Source organism: Balaenoptera musculus, chromosome 6, assembly GCF_009873245.2.
Source record: "Balaenoptera musculus isolate JJ_BM4_2016_0621 chromosome 6, mBalMus1.pri.v3, whole genome shotgun sequence".
In the NCBI taxonomy this organism is placed as follows: domain Eukaryota; kingdom Metazoa; phylum Chordata; class Mammalia; order Artiodactyla; family Balaenopteridae; genus Balaenoptera; species Balaenoptera musculus.
Genome location: NC_045790.1, coordinates 83,721,554 through 83,730,063, shown reverse-complemented (window position 1 = coordinate 83,730,063; position 8,510 = coordinate 83,721,554).

The following is an 8,510-nucleotide window of genomic DNA, read 5'->3' as shown; positions in this document are numbered from 1 at the left end:
TAGCTTTTTGAGGAACTTCCATACTGTTTTCCGTAGTGGCTGCACCAATTTACCTTCCACCAACAGTGTAGGAGGGTTCCCTTTTCTCCACATCCTCTCCAGCACTTATTTGTAAACTTTACAGCATACACTTATGGTCTTGTTTACAAGGGTTGTCAGAGGAAGACTACCTTTGTTGATGCACTTATTCGTTGATTTTTCATTCATTCAAAAAAGTATTAGTCAAGCACATACTATGAGCAAGTAACCTATGCCCATGAAAAGTGGCACATTGGAGGCCTGTGCTCTCCCTTTGTTCCGTAAGCTTAGAAAGAAGAGCTGTTATGCCCAGACACCTCTGTCCCATTCTAATACTGAACAAGGATTCCCAAGTCAGGCAGCTGGCTCAGATACAACCTCTGCCTTCGACAGCTGTGTGGCCTTGGGCATGTTGTCTAGCCTCTCTGGGCTCCTGCTTTCTTATCTGTCAGATGAGGATGAATGAGGGAGTGCCTATAAAGCTCTTAGCACAGTGCCTGGAACACAGTGAGGGGTCCGCACATATTAGCACTACGACCATCATCACCACACCTACCTCAGTCCACCCCACACCGTCGACTTATAACAACCCCTGCTTGAATGTGCAGTTCAGGGAATTGGGCAGAGAATTTGTTATTCAAATAAATAACTTTTCCTGAATGCACTAGCTGTGAAATCTGCCAGTGAGGATGTGCGAAGTGTGATTATTTCGATGATGGGAAATTGGAAAGAGAATGTTCTAAATTATGGCTTGCCAATCCTTTTCATAGACAAATATAATATTAATAGATATCATTTATTAAATACCCACTTCTGTGAAAAATGCTAAACTGGGTTTTTTATATATTCACTTTGATCTAATTCCCACAGTAACCTCATGAAGTAGGTGTTATTATCACCTATTTTACAGAATGAACAGCAATAACAACAAAGATGAAGATCAGAGGGGCTTGTAATTTGCCCACAGTCACACAGCTGGTAAATAGAGTCAGGATTTGAGCCCAGGTCTGTCCAGCTCCAGGTCTATTCTCTGCCCAAGGGTCACACTACTTCCCTGGTTCCTTTAATGGGACTCTTTCTTGAACATGGCAGGAAAGAATCACATTATTCACATGACACCTCACTGTTTTCAAATTCCATGCTCATGATTCTCATATCACCCTGTGAAATAAGCAAGGCAGGGATTACCTTGGACAGTGAGGAGAAACTGAGACTCGGGGAGGACTCTCTGTGTTGTGTGAGGGAGTCGGTAACAATAATAGCAAGCATTTCCTGAACACTAGCTACCTACATGCCTGGCATAGTGAGAAGTACTTTGTATCCATTTCTCACTGAGTGCCCTTAAAGCTCCAAGAGATGAGTGCCTTTATTATCCCCACTTTGCAAATGCAGGGACTGGCACTTAATATTAGAATCCTGTGCCAACCAACTAGCATGCAATGGAAAAGACAAAATTAAAACATGTTTCAAACCTAAATAAACTGAGAATTCTGTCTCCCAAGTCCCTTGCCTGGAATAACAAAACAAAACCACTCATCCATTCAGTAAGTATTTCCTGAGCATCTACTGTGTGATACGTGGCAGCACCCAGGGAGAAAATGGCCCTGCTACAGTGGGGTGATAGCTTAGTAGGAAAAGACAGATAATAAACAAGGAAACAATTTGGTTAATAATATACTTTCTGATAGAAATAATGCTATGGAGGCCGTAGAACAGGTTAAAGGGGTAGAGGATGATGGGGGCCAGCGAGTTTAGATAAGGTGGTGATATTTAGCCAGGTGTATCCAGCATCCAGCCATGCAGACCTCTTGGGGAAGGCATCCCAGCCCAAGGAAGCAGTGAGTGTGCTGTCTTTGAGGTGTTCGGAGAAGAGTAAGAAAACTGGAGTGGCCATAGATTATAGCTAGAAATAGAATAACATCAGAGACAAGAACAAGGAGAGTAAGAATCATAGGAAAGTGTGGCCAGCTGTCACTCAGGAATGGAGATGCAAATATCCTAAATTATAAATATTAACAAATCAAATACAAGAGTATATTTTAAAAATATATTTTGTCCAAAAAGAGCTTATCCAAAGGGCATAGGGCAATTCAATGTTAGAGAAATTCATCTTGTAATTTATCACAGAGATGAAGTAATATTAATTATCTCATTAAATACAAAAAGGATTCAATAAAATTCAACATTCACAATTAATTTTTTTAAATCTCAGTAAGTCAGGAATGGAATGTAAGTTCTCAACATAAAAAAGGATACCTGTCAGAAATCATCAACAATGAAATACTTAATGGTGAAATCTCAGAAGCATTCCCACTAAAGATAAGGGCAAGACAAAATTGGTTGCTATCACTGATACGAGGCATTATTGCCCCAGAGATCAAAAGACAAGGAAAAGAGAGACATAAAGCTTGGAAAGGAAAAAAAACTTTCACTTTTTGAAGATAACATGATTTCCCACCTAAAAAAATCCAAGGGAATCAATTGAAAACTATTAGAACTAATAAGAAAGTTCAAAACTATGGATATACACATCAATATACTTAAATCAGTAACTTTCCTGTATACTAGTATTAATTAAATAGTAATTTTAGAAGGATTCAATTTATAACAAAAAGCATAAAATTCCTAGAAAACAAATATAATTTTTAAATGTGTAAGATCTATTTGAAGATCAAATAACATGAAAACCTTTTAAATATCTGAAGTGATAAAGCTGATTGGGAAGACTTAGTTTTGAAAATACACTGATTTACCCCACATTTGTCCATCAATGCAATTCCAGCCTAAATTAACAGCATTTTTTATTCAGGTCTTATCCTTCCAGATGTCAAAACACACTGTAAGCTATAGTAATTAAAATGGTCTAGTATTGGTGCAGGTATTGACAAATAGATCAATGGAACAGATTAATAAACCAAGAAATAAACCCGATTATGTATGAAAATTAAGTATACAATAAAGGTGGTAGTTCAAATTAGTAGAGAAACAATGGACTAATCCAGAAGTGAGACTGGACCAATTATCTATTCATTTGGGGAAAAAATTAAATTAGATTCCTAACTCACACTATCCATCCAGAGAAAATAACCCTCAGATGAGTTAAAGAGCAAAACTATAAAAATATTAGAAAAAATATAGGTGAATGTTTTTTATGAATTTAGAATGTTAGGGCCTTCTTAACAAAAAGACAAAATCTAGAAACTATAAAAATTTCATAGATTTAAGCTCATAAAATTTATAAAATTTTGTCAGAATATACCATAAACCAAGTTAAAAGATAAGCCAAGGTTAAAAGACTAGGGGAAAATATTTACAACACACTTAACTGGTAAAGGATTAATATCCAGAACATACAGAGTTTCTAACAAAGCAGAAAGAAAAAGACTACTCAATTGTAAAATTTTGTAAAGGAAATAAACAGACAATTCACAGAAAATTAATAATTCACACACAATTCATAATCACACAAAACTGCGTTAGTCAGGGAAAAAAGAATTATTTTACAAAAAGTAAAAAAAGATAGATACCAAGTATTGGCAAAAATGTGGAGAAACAGACATTCTCATACACACCAAGTGTGTAAACTGATGAAGCCAATTGATGAAGGCCATTTGAAAACATTCATCAAATCTCAAATGCACATATCAATTGACCCAGCTATTCCATTCCTAGGACTCTTCCCACAAGAAATAGTTGTTTGTGTGCCCCACACAACTCATTGTACAAGTTTTTGTACATGGATCCAAGAATGTTCATCATGGTATTGTGTGCGGTAGCAAAAAAATAAAAGCCTAACTTACTATTAATAGGGAGGGGAATAGTTAAGTAAATTACGGTCTACCCATTCCTCAGAAAGCAGAATACATTAGAGATATGGCAGTAGGAAGATCTCCACAATATATTACTTAGTGAAAAAAGCAAGCAGCAAAAATGATATGTGATTAATATATGTATGTGTGTAAATGCATCAAGAGGGGAGATGAGCATCCACCACACTTCCTCTAGGGGTGGGGAGGAGTGGGGGAAAGGGAGCTCACCTCCTTTTATATACCACATCTGTCTCCTTTAGCTCTTTTACAAAAAGAATTGAATTATTGTATCATTTGAGTAATAAAGAACGTTTTAAAGCATGCATTACGTATCATCACTCCATCTGTGTAGCTGGAGGATGGGATAACATGGAAAGAGGGAGCAGTGAACTGTAGATTCACATCTCAGGGTTTCAGGTCCCTGGCCTTGAGATTCAGGAAGAAAGGGAGGAAGGGGTACAAATCATCTAAAGAAGGCTCAGATGGAAGGTGACCCACCTTCTTGGTCACCTGTATTCCCCCTTGTTCCTGAGTGGATCTGCTTCAGTGTCACTGGTCAATGAGCAGTCCCTCCAATGACCAGCTCCACATCTGACCTATCTCAGACACCTCCAATTCATCATTCTCACAAGATACTTCAAGATGCCTTCCTATCATTTATGACATTGGCTTGCATGCTCCTCATTATATATAACTCAAGGATTTGGACTAAGGTATCTAGTCAGGCTTTCTCCGGACAGGTGTCTTCCTCAGTTACTTTGATTTCCTGGTTTACCACCCCACCTGCACACCACCCTTTCCCCAATCAGCACAGCTGGAAAAAAAATTTAACTTATACTACAACCTCAGTACATGGCAGCCAATAACTCATCCCTTAAATAATTACAAGCCTGCGAGAATCAATATTTAGGACTCCCGAATAAAATTATGAATTGTGATGTCACTATTACCATTATTAATTATTAAAATAATTAGTGTGCATAATATTTTGCAGTTATCAAGCACTTTCAATTGATTATTTAAATGACCTTTACAATAACCCTGTGATTTGTACAAGACAGAAATTATTTGCCCATTCCATAAGTAAGGAAATCGAGGCCTGGAAAGGGGATGTGATTGCCAAAATCCCATCACTAATAAGAAGCAGAGCCAAGACTGAATACAGGCTTTCTGATGCTAAAACATGTGCTCTTTCTACATAAATCTAGCTCATTGCAAAATAATCAGTAATATCACGTTTATGCAGGCTCTAACCTGGTAAATTTAATGCTCATCAGCATCGTCCCTAACCCAGAAATAAGGAAACCTAATGCCCTGGGCCAGCCCCCAAACCAGCTCTCCTAGAGTCTCTGCCCTGGGCCCATCCTTTATTCTATTGATAGAAGCTCTCGCCTCAGTAAATCATTCCCAGTCCGACTCAATGGGCTTCTCTGCCCAGCAGACTAGAAATAGAGAATTGAGCGGGTGGTAGTGGGGGCAGGAGGAACCTTTGAGTCGCAAGCTGTGCTGTTCTCTTTGTTTTTACTCAAACATGAATCTTTGTTCTACGATGCAAATTTTGAGAAGTTGATGCCAATCTGCTCTGAACAAAAGAATTTTGGTCTGAAAAAACAAAATTTGAGATGGGAAGTCTGGCTTTCCTAGTTGCGCTTTTGAGCATCTGCCTCTACCCAACACCCCCCCACACACACATTGGGCCTCTCCCAAAGGTAGGCACGAACTTTGAGGAAAACTTCTTGGGTAGCTTACCAGTTACAGAAGTCAGAGAGAGAACAGGGTGTTATATGTCAAGGGTACTAAAATAAACATCCTTACAATGCTTAGGAAGTTGAACCAGCTGACCCTGAGGGCCCTCCCTCAAGACCTCAAAGATCTTTGGGTCCTTGGTTTCAATAGGGATTTATCAAAGGCTTGACCTTCTACTTCTTCCAAAAGGATTTTTCCATTGGCTTTACAGTCACACTATTGTATTACTGAGACTATTTTAAATATGTATATATTTATTAAGCAAATAATTATTTAATTAAAGTGTGCTTTTTCCATGTTCTCTTCTAATACTCAGCCATATACCAAAAATAAAGTATAAATTGACCAAATTTTGATTCTACTAACTTACATTGTCTGTCATAAGCATTTGTGCATGTTGATGTGTAGATTTTCTCATCATTTTAATAGCTGTATAATATTTCATTCATGGTTATATCTCAATTTACTTAATACCCTATTGTTAGCACTGAATTTGTTCATAATTTTATTGAAACTATAAATAATGGCTCTTTGAGCATCTTTGTGCATAAGGCTCCTTTATCTTCTATTGCACGATTTACTTACTCTAAAATTCCAGAAAAATTCCAGGGAAAGTATTGGATTGAAGGACATGAATACCTTTATAGTCCTTCCTAGGTTTTGACAAACATATTTAAAATTAAAGTTAATCCACTAACCTGAATATTGGACATTAACTTCAGTTTTGCTACTATTAATCACAACTGTATTAGTGGGCTATTTTTTATATTTTAATATCTTCTTTCTCAATCCCTTGTTCAGTTTTATCTGTCTTAAAACAGCCTTACTGATCTTTCTCACAATCACAGAGATAGGGGCATTTTAAAACATTTAGAAGAAATGTATAGATACACACCTCATATTTTAAGTTCAGATGAAAAAATAAATATTACCTACCAGTTCATCTGGTAAATATTAAATAAAGAAGTCAGCCTATATCTGCCACTTTCAATAGTGGATGTTCCTCTTGCGTCAAAGGAGTTAATCTTTTTTTTAAATTGAAGTATAGTTGATTTACAATGTTGTGTTAATTTCTGCTATACAGCAACGTTATTCAGAACATATATATATATATATATATTCTTTTTCATATTCTTTTCCATTATGGTTTATCACAGGAAATTGAATATAGTTCCCTGTGCTATACAGTAGGACCTTGTTGTTTATCCATCATATATATAATAGTTTGTGTCTGCTAATCCCAAACTCTCAATCCTTCCTTCCCCTGACTCCAGCAACCACAAGTCTGTTCTCTATGTCTGTGGGTCTGTTTCTGTTTTGTAGATATGTTCATTTGTGTCATATTTTAGATTCCACATATAAGTGATATCATATGGTATTTGTCTTTCTCTTTCTGACTTACTTTGCTTAGTATGATAATCTCTAGGTCCATCCGTGTTGCTGCGAATGGCATTATTTCATTCTTTTTTATGGCTGAGTAATGTTCTATTGTGTGCGTGCGTGCGTGTGTGTGTGTGTGTGTGTGTATACACTACATCTTCTTTATCCATTCATCTGTTGATGGACATTTAGGTTGCTTCCATGTCTTGGCTATTGTGAATAGTGCTGCAATGAACATTGGAGTACATGTATCTTTTCAAACTATAGTTTTGTCTGGATATATACCCAGGAGTGGGATTGCTGGATCTATGACAACTCTATTTTTAGTTTTTTGAGGAACCTCCACACTGTTTTCCACAGTGGCTGCACCAACTTACATTCCTACCTGTAGGAAGGTTCCCTTTTCTCCACACCCTTTCCAGCATTTATTATTTGTAGACTTTTTAATGATGGCCATTCTGACCAGTGTGAGATGGTACCTCATTACAGTTTTGATTTTTATTTCTCTAATAATTAGCAACGATGAGCATCTTTTCATGTAGGAATTAATCTTTGTATCCAAATGCCCCCTTCACTGATTTCATGTGCCTGAAGGGAGTAAGCATGGCTATTAAAAAAAAAAAAAAATTCCCAAACCCCATTGAATCAAAATCTCCAGGAATGACCTACGAATCTGTTTTATATGGATTAGAGTTGGGTTGAATTTTAAATAAGCCTCCCAGGAGATACTCGTCACCAGGGAAGTTTGAAAACACCTACTTTAGAGCTTGGGTCAGTGGGTGAAGACCACAGGGAGGCAGATTTTCACTCACCTGGGAGAATTCCTGAACATTCAGACCCACCTAGTGGTGAAAAGACTGCCAGGGAATCACCCCCTGTCCCTGGAAGTGTTTGTTTGGAGGCCAGATAACCACAGCCATCTCTCTGGGAGACTCCAGGGTGCATCACAAAAGGTCTGGTCCCCTCTGAACTTGGGGCGCTTTCTCTCACCACAGCTCCAAGGCTCTACAAAACACCTGAGTAGATGGAACTAGAGGCCTTTACGTGTCCTTTCCACTCTAACACTGCTTGATTCAGAAATTTCGAATAATAAAACAAATAGTTCACAATGTAGCTTCAATATTTTCCTATTCGTCTTTCTAAGAACTTTTTATTTGTAATGGCACTGGAAAATGAAGGCTAGTTGAGACTTGTTATAATCAGGATCCTCTAGGTCTCTTTGCTGCCTTCCCCTCTGATGCTCAAATCCCCTTTAGGACACCCAGGAGGCTGCCCTCCAGCCTCCAGTGAGGACTCAGTAACTGAGTGCTCCCTAACTTCATGACAACCCTCTCACAGGATCATGAAAATCATTATCTTTACCAACAACTTATACTAAACTCCATCAATTACAATTTCGGAAACTGAGTCATAGGCATAGCTGGGGCTAAAGTACTGGCCTCTTGCCTCTTACCTAAGTCCCTTTCCATGAGTTCAACTTGTTATATCTGCTTGAGGAGTAAGGGGGCTCAAATCTGAGAACCTATTCTCTAAAGAACTAACCTCCAAAGTGCTCTG